The sequence below is a fragment of the Sus scrofa genome, chromosome 18, assembly GCF_054392235.1.
Source record: "Sus scrofa isolate SSC_HxYL_T2T_F1_AM1 chromosome 18, Sscrofa_HxYL_maternal_Yorkshire_Landrace_v2.0, whole genome shotgun sequence".
NCBI classification, from domain to species: domain Eukaryota; kingdom Metazoa; phylum Chordata; class Mammalia; order Artiodactyla; family Suidae; genus Sus; species Sus scrofa.
In genome coordinates this window covers 57,720,581-57,736,026 of record NC_139400.1, presented here as the reverse complement: position 1 = coordinate 57,736,026, position 15,446 = coordinate 57,720,581, and the positions used below count along the sequence as shown (strand labels likewise).

At 39.0% G+C, this 15,446-nt stretch overlaps 1 protein-coding gene across 2 annotated transcripts in view; it reads right to left on the bottom strand.

Annotated features, from left to right (window-relative positions):
* The window catches only part of URGCP (upregulator of cell proliferation), a 58,139-nt gene that overhangs the window by 42,244 nt on the left and 449 nt on the right, over positions 1 to 15,446 (bottom strand). For both annotated transcript variants that reach the window (XM_085005697.1, XM_085005690.1), the window contains exon 2: positions 15,321 to 15,375. The gene's annotated coding sequence lies outside the window, so the exon portion shown is untranslated. The remainder of the gene's footprint in view (positions 1 to 15,320; positions 15,376 to 15,446) is intronic.

The following is a 15,446-nucleotide window of genomic DNA, read 5'->3' as shown; positions in this document are numbered from 1 at the left end:
TATTACTTTGATCTCTGCTCTAATCTTTACTATTTTCTGCCTTCTGCTAGCTTTGCATTTAGTTTGTTCATCTTTCTCTAGTTCCTTAAATTGTAAAGTCAGGCTGTTTATATGTTTCTTTTTTTAAGGTAAGCATTTATAAATTTTCCCCTTAGTACTGCTTTTGATACATCCCATAAGTATTAATATTTTTTGTCTTTATTCTCATTCACCTTCAAACCACTTCCTGATTTTTTTGAGATTTCTTCTTTGATCCATTGCTTGTTTAAAAGGATACTGCTTAGTTTTCACAATTTTGTAAATTTTCCAGTTTATGTTATTGATTTCTAACTTCACCTCACTGTGGTCAGAGAAGATACTCTGTGTGATTTCTTATTAAAACCATTGTAACTTAATATGTGGCCACACATACAGTCTATTCAGGAAAGTGTCCCATATGCATTTGAGAAGAACGTATATGCTGTTGCTGGGTGGAATGCTCTGTGTATGTTTATTACATCTAGTTAGCTTATTGAGTTGTTGAAGTCTTCTATTTCCTCACTTATCGTCTATTTAGTTGTTCTGTCCATAATTCTGAGTAAAGCATTGGATTCTACAGTCATTATTGTAGAATTATTTTTCCCTTCAATTCTCTCAGTTTTGGCTTCATATGTTTTCATGGTCTGATGCCAGGTGCATAAATGTTTGTAATTGTTCTATCTTCCTGCTGTATTGAAGCATTTGTTAGCATGTAATGTTTTTCTGTGTCTCTTGTAACTGTTTATGATTTAAAGCCAATTTTCTCTGCAATTAAAACAAGCCATTCCCATTCTCTTCTGGTTACATTTGCATGGAGTATCTTCCTCCATCCTTTCACTCTCTCAAAAATGGTTTGTCATTGGGTATCAAGTGAGTCTCTAGAGACAGCATACAGTTGGATCATGTGTTTCTAATCCATTCAGACAATCTCTGTCTTTTGAGATTGGAGGGTATAATCCACTTATATTTAAAGTAATTACTGATAAGGAGGCACTTATTTCTGTCCTTATGCTGTGTTTACTGTAGGCCTATAGCTTTTTTGTCCCTCATTCCCTACATTCCTCTCTTCTTTTGTGTTTAGTTCATTTTTGGTAGTGAAGCATTTAAATTCCTCCTGGATTTCCTTTTGTGTGTATTCTAGAGTTTTCTTTGTGGTTGCCTTGGGGATTACATTAGTGTCCCAACACTGTAACATTCTAATTTGAATTTATAGCAGCTTCACTTCAGTAACAAATTAAAAGTCTGCACCTTTATACTCTGTTCCCACCTCTTTAAGTGTTGATGTCACTTTTTTTTTTTTTTTTTTTTTTTTGGTCTTTTTAAGGCCACAACTAAAACATATGGAGGTTCCAGGCTAGGGGTTGAATCACAGCTGTAGCTGCCAGCCTACACCACAGCCACAGAAATGCCAGATCCAAGCCATGTCTGTGACCTACACCACAGCTCATGGCAATGCAGGATCCTTAACCCACTGAGCAAGGCCAGGGATCAAACCTACATCCTCATGGATACTAATCAGATTCGTTTCCACTGAGCCATGATGGGAACTCCACAAATTTATATCTTTATACAATGTGTGAACCAAACATAAACTAATAATTCTTTAAATGCATCAGTCTCAAATTACCTACAGAACAAGATTTGGAGTTATAAATCAAAGTTACAGTAATACTAGCTATTACATTAGGTTTACTTCAAATATATTGGTCTCTTAAATCATGTAGAAAACAAAAAGGGCAGTTACAAACCAGTGCTATAATACTACTAGCTATTATAATTGCCCATGTATTTACTGAGATCTTTATTTCTCCATACAGCTTCAGCTTACTGTCTAATGTCCTTTGCAGGACTCCCTTGAGCACTTCTTCCAGGGCCAGTCTAGTGGTCACAAACTCCTTCAGCTTTTGTTCACCTGGGAATGTCTGGATTCCTCCCTCACTTTTGAAGGACAGTTTTGCTGGATGTGTGAATCATGGTTGACAGGTTTTTTTCCTTTCAACACTTTGAATGTATCTGTCAACTGTCTTCTGGCCTTCAAAATTTCTAATGAGAAATTTGCAGATTTTCTCTTTGAGGATCTCTTCTATGTAATTACGTCCTTCTCACTTGCTGCTTTAGAGATTTATTTTTCTTTGTCCTTTGAAAGTTTAATTATAATGTGTCTTGGTGTGGGTCTCTTTATATTCATCTTACTTGGAATTCACTGAGTGTGTTGGATGTTTACATGCATACCTTTCTTTAAATTTGGGACAATTTTAGCCATTACTTCTTCAAATATTCTCTCTGCCTCTTTCTCCTTTCTCCTTCTGGGACTCCCACAATACATTTCTTGGTCCTTTTGATGGTGTCCAATAGGTCTCTTAGGCTCTGCATGTATTTTTTGTTTTTGTTTTTTGTCTTTTTAGGGCCACATCCACAGCATATGGAGGTTCCCATGCTAGGGGTCAAATTGGAGCTGTATGTGCCAACCTACACCAGAGCCTCAGCAATGCAGGATCTGAGCCATGTCTGCAACCTACACCACAACTCACGGCAACACTGGACCCTTAACCCACTGAGGGAGGCCAGGGGTCAAAACTATGTCCTCATGGATGCAGCTCTTGTCTCATTGGATAGACAGATCACCGATGCTTCTGACTCCACCATCTTTCAAGAATCCTCCTTAGTTGTTTTTTTCTTCATTTATCCAGGTAAAGGTTTTTCAGTTTGTTGATCTTTAAATTAAAAAAAAAATTTCATTCATTTTTCTACTGTTTTTCTAATCTGTAATTCATTTGTCTCCTAATCCTTATTATTTCTTCCTTCTGATAGCTCTGGGTTTAACTTCTCCCTCCCTCTGATGGACAGTTTTTAGCAGATATAGGATATTGATACTCATTTGTTTTTCTTTCTGCATTTTGAATATAAGTGTCTGCTGACTTAAGGCCTCCAAAGTTTCAGGTGAGAAATCTGCTGATAATCTTATTGAGGACCCCTTTTATGTGATTAGTCACTTCTCTCTTGCTGCTTTCAAGATTTTCTTTTGCTTTTGACATTTTTATGTCTCAGTGCGGCCCTCTTTGAACTCATCTTACTAGGAGTACATTAAGGTCCTTGAATGTTCATGTTCATGTCTTTCTTCAAATTTGTTAAGTTTTTAGGCATTATTTCTTCAAGGACTTCCACAGAGCATGATGATTCTCGGAAAGATGTTCCACAGGTTCCTTAGGCTTTGTTGATTTTCCTTCCATCTTTATTCCTTCTGTCCCTCAGACTTGATACTTTCAATTGTTTTATCTTCTAGCTCACCGATTCTTTCTTCTCCTACTCAAATCTGCTTTTGAGTACATCTATTGAGTTTTTCATTCAAGTTATTGTAGTTTTCAGCTTTGGAATTTCTTTTTAGTGTGTTCTTATATTTTCTCTTTATTGAAATTTCCATTTTATTCATACATTATCTTGACTTTCTTCAAATCTTTAGTTTTTTGAGCATATTGAAGACAGTTGTTAAAATTTTTTGTCTATTGGGTCTGCCATCTGGGCTTTCTCACCAGTTTGTGTTGATTTTTTCCCTTTTGAATGGGAACATTTTTTTCCCCTATTTCTTTGCATGTCTTAAAAAAAATTTTTTTTTGATGGATAACATTTGAAGCTAACAATGTAAGTCTGGAAGACAGATTGTCCCATTTCCCAAGGCTTTCCTTTTGTTTAGTGTTTTTGATATTTTGATTGTTTTATGCTCTCTTTGCCATGGATAAACCTGAGGAAAAACTTAAGGTCTCCTCGGGTCTTTCTGAGCCTATGTTTTTCCTTAGGCATGTATGGCAACCTATGTATGTAGTTGCTTTGGGATGTCCTATTCCTTAAATTTATATATGTAAAATGTTTCTATTTCCTTATTATATTTTTGGATGTCTCCAAGATCTGGTGATATCCCATTTCATTTCTGATATTGCTTGTTTGTGTCATCTTTTTCTTTTTTGATCTTAGCAAAAGTCTGTCAACAAGATCGATCTTTTCAAAGAACCTATTTTGTTTACCTTATCTATTGTTTTTCTCTTTTCAATTTCATTCATCTTTCTTTGTATTATTTCTTTACTTCTACACCTCTGGGTTTACCTTGCTCTTCTTTTTATAGGCTCTTAAGGTGAGAGCTTACACTATGTTCTTGAGATTGTCCCTCTTTTCTTTACTTTCTTTCTTTTTTTTTTTTTTTTTTTTTTTTTTTTTTGTCTTTTTGCTATTTCTTGGGCCGCTCCTGCGGCATATGGAGGTTCCCAGGCTAGGGGTCGAATTGGAGCTGTAGCCACTGGCCTACACCAGAGCCACAGCAACGCGGGATCCAAGCCGCATCTGCAACCTACACCACAGCTCACGGCAACGCCAGATCCTTAACCCACTGAGCAAGGGCAGGGATCGAACCCGCAACCTCATGGTTCCTAGTCGGATTCGTTAACCACTGCACCACAACGGGAACTCCTGTCCCTCTTTTCTAATGTAAGAATTTGGTGCTATATATTTTTCTCTCAGCACTGCTTTAGTTATATCCCACACATATTGGTATGTTTCACTTTTATTTTGTTCATTGTGTTGTTTTATTTCCCTCAAGACTTACTCTTTCAGGAAAAGATTATTTAGCAATTTGTCATTTAGTTTCCAACTGTTTGGAGCTTTTCCTGTTATTTTTCTGTTACTGATTCTAATTTGATTCCTTGGTACCAAGAACACACACAGTAAGATTTCAATTATTTTAAATATATTGAAGTTTGTTTTATGGCCCTATCATGGTAAGTGGTCTATCTTGATAAACTGTCCATGGGGGAACTTGAAAAGAATGTCTGTTCTGCTATTGTTGGAGTGATGTGTGTGACTGTTTGTTGGATCCTATTGATTTATGGTTCTGTTGAGTCATTATATATCCTTGCTGATATTCTGTGTAGTTCAGTCAGTTGTTGAAAGAAGTACACTGAAGTCGCCAATTATAATCATGGGTTTGTCTATTTCTCTTCTCAGTTCTGTCGATTTTTGCTTTAAGTATTCTGCAGCTATGTTGTTTAATATACACAAATGTAGGAACGCCCTGTCTTCTTGAAAGCCTCACCCTTTTATCACTGTGAAATACCTCTCTCTGGCCCTGGTAATTTTCTTTTCTCTAGAATCTACTCTATCTGACATCAGTATAGCCACTACTGCTTTTTTTTTTTTTTCTCCTTGTCTTTTCACCTTTTCTAGGGCTGCTGCATCAGCATATGGAGGGTCACAAGCTATGGGTCCAATCGGAGCTGTAGATGCCAGCCTACAGCAAAGCCACAGCAACGCGGGATCTGAGCCCCGTCTGCGACCTACACCACAGCTCATGGCAATGCTGGATCCCTAACCCACTGAGCAAGGCCAGGGACTGAACCTGCAACCTCATGGTTCCTAGTTGGATTAGTTAACCACTGTGCCACGATGGGAATTCCTGCTTTTTTTTCTGATCAATGTCTGCATTGCATATCTTTTTCCATCTTTTTACTTTCAACTCACTTACACCATTAATTATGAACTGAGTTTCTTGTGGGGAACATCAGTAAGGTCTTGTTTTTCATCTACTTTGCCTTCTCTTTTAATTGGTGTATTCAGATATTTACATTTAGTGTAATTACTGATATGCCAGGACTTCAGTAGGGTTTTTGTTTCGTTTTCTTTCCTGTTTTTATTTTTCTGCCTCCCTTTGGGTTGTCCTTTTTTTTTTTTTTTAAGAATTCCATTTCAGTTCATTAATAGTGCTTTTGAATGTATCTCTTCATGCAGATTTTAGTTGTCATATTACACTATGCATACATACTTTTCACAGTCCTCTGGTGTTAATTTTTAATGGTTTGATTGAAGTATAAAAACCTCTCAATCCTTTAAGTTTCTATACCCTGTCATTTATAATACAATTGTCTTAAATATTTCCCCTACATACTTTGAGATTTTTATCAGATGTTACAATTTTGCTTCAATCATCAAATATAACTCAGAAAGATTTAATAATCCCATTATAATAATATTTTACTCTATTTTTCATCTCCTTTCCTGTTTGAAGATTTCTTCTATCATTACCTTTCCAATTCAAGAACTTCCTTTAGCCTTTTTTTTTAAATAGGGTAGATCTACTGATGACAAATCCTTTAAGTTTTCTTTCATCTGAGAATGTCTTCATATTTATCCACTTTATTCCTGAAGAATATTTTCACTTGTTATAGAATTTCTGAGACAGTTCTTTGTTTTTAGCACTTGGAAACATGACACCCCTTCCTTCTGACCTCCCTGGTTTCTGCTAAGAAATCTATTGTAAAGTATTATTTCTTTTCTGTTTTCAAGATTTGTCTTTACTTTTCAGAATTTTGATTATGATGTATCTTGGCATGGTATTCTGTGGGGTGTATCCTATTTGGGGTTGGCCCAGCTTCTCGGATCTGTGGATTTATGTCTTTTGCCAAGTTTGGGGCTTCTTCAACCATTATTTAGTCAAATCCTTTTTTATCCCCTATGATGCAGATGAAATAAGTATTAGATCATTTGTATACTGTCAGATTCTTGAGGTTCTATTCACTTTTTTTCAATCTGTTTTTTCTGTTGGTTAATTTCTATTGTCTTTTTACTTTCACTGATCCTTTATCATTTCCACTGTTGAGTTCATCTAGTGAGTTTACTATTTCCTTTATTGTTCAGTTATAAAATTTTCATATAGTTATTTATATTTTGTATTTCTTTGCTGAGAATTTCTAGTTTTTCATTTCAAGCACTTTCATAAATGTTCTTTCAAGCATTTGATCATGTTTGCTTTAAAATCTCAGCAGATAATTCCAATCTCTGTGTCATCTCTGGTTTGACATTTGACAATTGTGTTGATTTACTGAAGTTAAAACAGTTTTGGTTCTTGGTTTAATGAGTGATTTTCAATTGCACCCTGGACATTTTAACCACATTACAAGACTCCAGATCCTACTTAAATCTGTTTTACAGGCTCCTCTGACATTTACAGCAGCACAGAAAGGTCCCACTTCATTTCCTCCAGGTGAGGTCCACCCCCTGGCTGGGTGTGGTGATTAGCTTTATTTGTCAATTTGCTTAGGGTACAGAATGCCTATTTAGCTAGTTCTAGAAAGTTATTTCTGGATCGTCTGTGAGAGTATTTCTAGAAGAGATAAGCACTTGAATTGATAGACGGAATAAAGCTCTTGGTTCTCCCCAAAGTGGGTGGATATCATCCCATCTATGGAAAGCCTGAGCAGAACAAAAAGGCAGAGAAAGATTAAATTATCTTCTGCCCTTAATGCCCCTGGTTTACATCCCCCCTTCTCACTTGCCTGTAGCTTCTCTGGAGAACCCTAATATGGGGGAAGTGGAACTAATGCCTTAGAATTGCCCCCTTTCATGGACACTGTGTGGGAGGAAAGGTATCATTATTATCAGATGGCCATGACAATCCCAGCTCCTACTGGCCTTTTCTGGAATCATCCTAGCAAGGCTATCGTGGAAGTCTGGGCTCCCTACTTAACCTCTGCAGATGGGGATGAGGGTCCATTTTATTCTGTGGCTTTTGGCTGGAGTAAAGTCATTATTGTCTATAAGTATCCTGTCTTCCAAGTTGGTCCTTTGCTGGTCCTTTGGTGAGACAGTAGGCTTTTGTTCCTGTTCCCATTGGTGTTTCCAAGTTGCTGGTTTCTCCAGCACCAGTCTAGGATATATTAGCAAAAAGAAAACTATCACGTCATTCTCAGCTCCCAAGGTCCCTTGCCAGTCCACCATCTTCTACCTTTCAGAGTTTTCTTATGTTTTGACAAAAGCCCAATTTATTTTCTTTTATTAACTTGTATTTAAAATATCTTTATCAAACCCAAAGTCATGAAGACTTTCTATGCTTTTTTTTTCCCTAAAGTTTTACAGTTTTTAACCTAATTTAACAATTAGGTCTATGATCCATATATGTAACAGGCATATATAGTGTGAAGACTGTTTTTTTTTTTTTTAAATGAATATGCTATATAATTGCTCCAGAATCACTAGTTTAAAGTATTATCCTTTCTCCACCAAACTGATTTGGCAGCTTAGTTCTTTTGAGCTGCTGTAACAGAATACCATAGACTGGGTGGCTTATAAGCAACAGAAGTTTATTTCTCACAGCTCTGGTGGCTAGAAAGCCCAAGATCAAAGCACTAGCAGAGTCTGCCTGGTTGGGCATACTTTTGGGTTTAAAGATGGCTGTTTCTGCTGTGTCCTTACATGGTGAAAGGGGTCAGGAAGCTAAGGTCTCTTTTATAAGGGCACCTATGCCATTCATGAGGGCTCTGCTCTCACGATTTACTCATCTCCAAATGGCCACCTTCTAGTACCATCACATTAGGGGTTAGGATTTAACAAATGAAATTTAGGGGGACGCATTTTCATTCTAAAGCGGAACTTTTTGGGGGGTTCCCGTTGTGGCGCAGTGGTTAACAAATCTGACTAGGAACCATGAGGTTGTGGGTTTGACCCCTGACCTCGCTCAGTGGGTTAAGAATCCGGCTTTGCCATGAGCTGTGGTGTAGGTCGCAGACCAGGTTTGGATCCCAAGTTGCTGTGGCGTAGGCCAGCAGCAACAGCTCCGATTAAACCCCTAGCCTGGGAACCTCCATATGCCACGGGAGCAGCCCTAGAAAAGGCAAAAAGATAAAAAATTAAAAAAAAAAGGAAAGCAGAACTTTTTTCAAAAATCAGTATGTGTTGGTTTATTTCTATACTGTTGTTTTTCATTGACCAGCTTGGCTCTCTTTATGCCAACACCACACATCCTTAATTATGTAGGTTCATAATACAGCTTGTAATTAAAAGAGTTTGAGCCCCCAGCGTTGTTCTTCTTCAGGGTTGGCCTGCCCATTCTGAGTTTTCTGCATTTCCATATAAGTCAGAATCAGTTTGCCAATCTCTACCAAAGCAACCTGCTGGGATTCTGACTGGGAGCGCACTAAAGGTGCGGACTAATTGGGGAGAACTGCTATTTCAACAATATTACGTCTTTCTGCCCCGAACACGGCAGATCATTACTTTGATCTTTTTGCATTTCTCTGAGCAGTGTTTTGCAGTTTTTGGTATAAAGGTCTTTCACATCTTTTTCAAATTTATTAAAAAACATTTCATACTTTTCATAATACTGTAAATGGCATGAATTTTTTTAAGTTCTGATTGTTGCTAGCATACAGAAACACGATTGAGAGTTTTGTATTGATCTTGCATCTGTAACTACTGTCTATAATTCTAGAAGCTTTTTATTACCTCCCTCAGGTTTTTCATGTAGATAAGCATGTCATTTGTGAATAAAAGACATTTTAACACTTTTCCAGTCTGCCTTTCATTTCCTGTCCTTGCCTTATAAAAACGGCTAGAACATCCAGCCATTGGATTGCAGGGAAAACAAACTTGCCTTATTCCGGATCTTAGAGGTGGGAGAAGCATTTAGTCTTTTCATTATTGTTGTGGACTGAATAATTATTTCTCCCCATAACTCATGTTGAAGCTCTAACCTCTAGTGTGTCTGTATTTGGAGATGGGGCCTCTAAAGAAGTAATTAAGGTTAAATGAGTCATTAGGGTAGGGCTCTGATCCAATGGGACTAGAGTCCATATAAGACACACCAGAGAACGAGTGGTCCTCACCCCGCCCTCCACTCCCTGTGAAGACGTATGCGAATATATAATGAAAAGGAGGCCGGGGAGTTCCCATCGTGGCGCAGTGGTTAACGAATCTGACTAGGAACCATGAGGTTTCGGGTTCGGTCCCTGCCCCTGCTCAGTGGGTTGACGATCTGGCGTTGCCGTGAGCTGTGGTGTAGGTCGCAGACGCGGCTCAGATCCCGTGTTGCTGTGGCTCTGGCGTAGGCCAGTGGCTACAGCTCCGATTAGACCCCTAGCCTGGGAACCTCCATATGCCGCGGGAGCGGCCCAAGAAATAGCAAAAAGACAAAAAAAAAAAAAAAAAAAAAGAAAAGGAGGCCAACTACGCACAAGGAAGAGAGCCCTCACTGGAAACCAAGTCAGTCAGAACCTTCATCTTGAATTTCTAACCTTCAGAACTGTGAGAAAATAAATTTTTGGTTTGAGCCACTGAGTCTGTGGTATTTATGGCAGTCCTAGCAAAATAATACAGATTCCCATGGCTCAAGGTTTTTCATGGGGTTGCAGTGAAGCTGTCAGCCAGGACCATCCCAAGGCTTCAATGGGGGAGGATTAACTTCCAAGCTCAATCACATGGTGTTGGCAGGGTTCAGCTTCTTGTAGGGTGATGGATGTTGGACGGAAGGCCTACTTTTCACTAGCTATTGCTAGGAGACCTCCTTCAGTTCCTTGGCAGAGGGTCTTCTCAGTAGGGCAGCTCGAAACATGACAGCTGGTTTCCATCACAGGGAGTGAAGGAGCAAGGGAGCAAGAGAATGAGGGCAGTTGCGTCTGCTGGAGACGGAAGGCAGTCTCTTACTTAACCCTCATCTCAGAAGTGACGTACAAAGACCTTTTCTATTCATTTGAAATGTCACGAAATCCAACACATACTCAAGGAGAGAAAATTACAAGAGGGCCTGAATACTAGGAGACAGATATTGAGGCCATCTTAGAAGCTCCCTACAAGTTCTTAATGACCAAGTCTGGGACAATTTGAACAGCATAGTAAATGATAATACTAACAGATTAAGACAGAATAAACATCCATGAGTCCATACTGATGTAAACAAAATAACTGAATATAGATCTTCCTCAGCATACGATGAGATTATGTCCTGTTAAACTCATCATAAATTAAAAATGCATTTAATACATCTGAGCTACTGAACAACACAGCTTAGCCAAGCCAATCTTAAACGTGCTCAGAACACTTATATTAGCCTAAAGTTGGACAAAGTATTTAACACGGCCTATTTTATGATAAAGTCATGAATATCTCGTGTATTTTACTGAACACGACTGAAGGTTAAAAAAAAAAAAAAAAAAAAAAAAAAAAAAGGCTGTAGGCTGTATGGGTACAGAACGGTTCTAAGTGTGTTTGTTGTTTATCTCCCTAATTGTGTGGTTGCCTGGTGTTTATCTCCCTAATTGTGTGGCTGCCTGGCCCACTGCCACTGCCAAGCATCACATGAGCACATCATACCACACATCAACAGCTCAGGAAAAGATCAAAATTCAAAGTACAGAATTTCCTGAACTTCTATCACTTTCACTCCATCATACAATCAAAAAATTATAAGTCAAACCATTATAAGTCAAGGAAAGTTTGTAAATAAATAGAGGAGAAAGGTCAGCTCTTCCTTTCAGTAGAATTCCATTAAACAAATGTAGAAAGAAAACCAGAAAGAGAAAATTACCCTTTGGTAAATACCACAGTAATAACTGCCGTGAGCAAGAGTGGAATCTAAAATTACTGGATGAAAGACTGATTTTAAAATAAATTCATAATCTCAAAGTTTCTCTCCACAAGCCACTTATTAATTTAAAAAGAAAAAAATTTAACATTACAGTGGAGAAATCTGACAATTAACAAACAGCTTAACAAAATGATCAGAAAAGTCATTACCAGTAATGATTTATCAATGTCATGTACCTCTAATATAATGCACCAGAAAGGTACAACCTCTGTAACAGTCTGGTCAAAATGCATAACCTTAATTTCATCCATCAAAAAACTCAGATTGAGGACATTTTACAAAATAACTTCCCCGTATTTTCCCCATACTTTTCAAGTGTCAAGGTCACACTGGGTTAAAACATCCAATTATTTCAGCTACAGCACAGGTCGCAACTGTGGCTGGGATCTGATCCCTGGCCCTGAAATTCCATAGGCCACAAGACAGCCAAAAAAGAAAGAAAGAAAAAACAACTGTCTAAGATTGCAGGAGGCTAAGGTGACAGGATAAACAAATGCCACGTGGGATCCTAAATCAGATCCAGGACTAGAAAAAGGACATTATTTGGGTAATTATTGAAATTTAAATGAAGTCTGTAAATTAACAAATAGTATAGATGTCAATTTTCTCAACTAACTCCAGTTATGTAATATGCTAACACTATGAAACCAAGCAGGAGCCTGTGGGGCTCCAGAGCACAAAAGCCTTTCTGCATCCCCCCATTTCTTGTTTGTAGGAAACAGGCCTCATTCTGTCTTCACGACCCTCCCCAAGTTCAAACACTTGCTAACGAGGGAAGGGAGGGTGTGCAGAGACAGGCGAAGAGCAATCAAGAAACAACCGTGCACCCTGGAGGCAGGGTCCTGGTTCCTCCTTGGGGGGATAAAATATCTTTGAGCTCTTCCACAGAACGAAAACCCCCAACAAATGGAAGACAGTAACTATCTGATGAAGCAGTCTCTAATCCAAACAGAAGGTCACAGTGCATAGCCTCAAGGACCACCAGAACCCAGCCCAGGACCGCCTGACACCAGTTTTGAAGAAGGATGCAAACTTGCATCTACCCCGCCCTTATCTGTGGCCCTATTTTCCCAAATATTGTAAGACCACCTCCCATTCTCTCCAAAGGGAGGGCACAGTCTTTAGGGCATTAGCCAGCTGTGGCCTCCTTTGTCTAGCAAGGCAATAAAAGCTACTCCTTCCTCCTTTGCCCAAAATTCACCTCTGCATTTCTATTAGGCACTAGTGGACGGAGGCCAAGTTCCAGCAACAGTTAGAAGCTAGATGAAGGATATACAAGAACTCCGAGTATTGCTGTTGCTGTTATATTTCGAACAGCTTTACAGACATATAATTTACCCACTAGCAATCACTCCCCAGTCCCACCCTCCTTCAGCCCTAGGCAAGTATTAACATAACTTGTCTCTATAGAGTTGCCTATTCTGGACTTGTCATGTAAATGGAATCATATGGAAACGGAAGCTTTTTGTGACTGGCTTCTTTCATTCAGCATAATGTTTTCAAGGTCCACCCATTATAATGTGTTGAACTATGTACCCCCAAAGATGTTGAAGTCCTAACCTTAGTACCTGTGAATGTGTCTTTATTTGAAATTTGGGTCTTTGCAGATGTCGAGAAAGATGAGGTTACTGTTGGGATGGAAATGCTGTAAAACTGGGTTGTGATGGTCACGGTACAGCTATAAATACAACAAATTTATTGAGTTAAAAAAAAGAGGTAAGGTCCTTGGGTGTGGTGGGCCCTAACCCAGTGATTGAGTCCTCATTAAAATGGGAAATTCGGACACAGACACAGACATACACAGAGGGAGGAGGATGTGCAGACACAGGAAGAACACCATCTACAAGCCACAGAATGCCTGAGGTCACCCAAAGCTAGAGGACCAGCATGTTAAGGATGCTCCTGCACACGCCTCAAGAAGAAACCAGCGCTGCCAGTAGCTTAATTTCAGACTCCTAGTCTCCAAAGCTGAGACAACAAAGGTAAGCCTCCCAGTTTGTGATACGTCAACATGGCACCCCCGGAAAGCTAACACATTCGTGTTGCAGCACACACGTATCTGTACATCATTCCTTTCAATTGCCAAAATTACTCCACCGAGTGGCTAGATCACACCTGGCTCATCTGTTCAACATCTGGGTTGTTTTTAACCTTTATATATACATTTGTGTACAAGGTTCCGTATGGACATGTTTTAATTTCTCTCGGGTATATACCTAAGAACGGAATTGCTGGGTCATCGAACTCTGTTTTTAAGGAACTACCAAACTATTTTCCAAAGTAGCTGCACCATCTTATCTTAAATCCCACACAGAGAAGTGTGAGGGTTCCAACTTCTCCACCTCCCCACCAACACTTGATATTTTCTGTCCTTTTGATTACAGCCAAGAGGGTATGAAGTAGTATCTAACTGTGGCCTTGATTTGCATTTTCCTAATGACTGAGGATGGTGAGCTTTTTTTTCAATATTCTTATTGGCTATTTCCATTCTTCTTTGAAATTTCTACTCAAGTCCTACGCCTAGTTTTTTAAATGGTTTATCTTTTTTACTGACGTATTGAGAGTCCTTTATAGATTCTGGATACTGAATCTTTACCAAATATATGACTTGCAAATATTTTCTTCCATTCTGTGGGTTGTCTTGTTGCTTGATGGTCCTGTTTGAAGCCCAAGTTTTACATTTTTTTGAAGTCCTATTTATCAATTTTTATATCTTTTATTGTACTTGCCACACTTCTGTACATCTAAAATTACTTCAACATCAAAAAAGTAAAAAATCACTTCAACATTAAAAACTATGTATAAAAATTCATGCAAAAAGTTTAGAAGACTATGCTCTAGACTACCAATAGGAAGCAGAAATGGAATTTTTCACTTGCTTTTCAACACCATTCGGTTTTACAAGTAAGGCAAATTCTCTGGGAACTTTGGAAATTAGCAAACTCACCATCCAGAGATAACCACCACTGTCACTTAGGTTCAGAGTCTCCCACAAATACACAAACATTTATAAAAATCTATGATCATTTGTTCTGAGGGGAGGGCCCATTAAAACAATATGGGGATGGAATGGACTAACAGGACAGTTACTGAGTGACAACGAGGAGAGGTGGCACTCAACCAAGGTCTGTGATGGCTTCAATTTGCTTTACAAGGTGGGTGTTGGCTGTGCTTTAAGGGGAAAGAAAGAGGAAGTTTTCTAGAGGGCAACCAGGAGCAAAGGAATATCACGGGAACAGTGAGAAACACTCTTGAGAGTAAACCAGACTGGATGACACTGGATTTTGAGGGGCCTTACATGCCCCGGGATGGAATCCTTGGAGATCACTGGGCATCCCTGAAGACTTCTGGGCAAAAGAGATGGCGGGGGACCATGGAAATGTCTGTAATACATTTTATATTCTGAGTACCCACATACAGATGACCATGTGTCCTGGGTGGTCAGTGACAGCCTCAGATGACACCTAACTACTAGAGTAATTACACTGCACTCCACTCTCAAAAACTCCTAAGTTTTGAAGATAAATATCATCTACGCACACACACAAAGTAGAACTTTCGCAATTCTCACCTTTATTATATGAAGTGCACTGAGACTTTGTATTCTATTTCACTTTTTTTTTAAACGTTGGCTACAACCCAACAAACTGACTTCGTGACACACCAATTGTTCCTAACTCAAAAACTCTCACCTAGATGCCTGCAGGGTCTTGAAGAAAGGGGGAAGACAAAGCTAAGTCTGGATATGCACCGTTTAAGGCCGTGGTTCTCAAGTTTGGCAGGACGTCAAAATCACCCGCAAACATTACAGAGACGCACATCTCCAGGCGCACTGCATATACAGCTCTGTTACGTGTATGCAACCTACTTGACACATAACACAGGAAAGGGTATGAATACTTACAGACTTAAGTTCAAAGCAGAGCTGAGAACCACTACGTTCAGGAGTATGTGACAGCCTGGGATGGAACACAGAAGGGGGGTCAGAGAGCACGGCCGCAGCACCTCTACGGGGTTAGACCAACGAGAC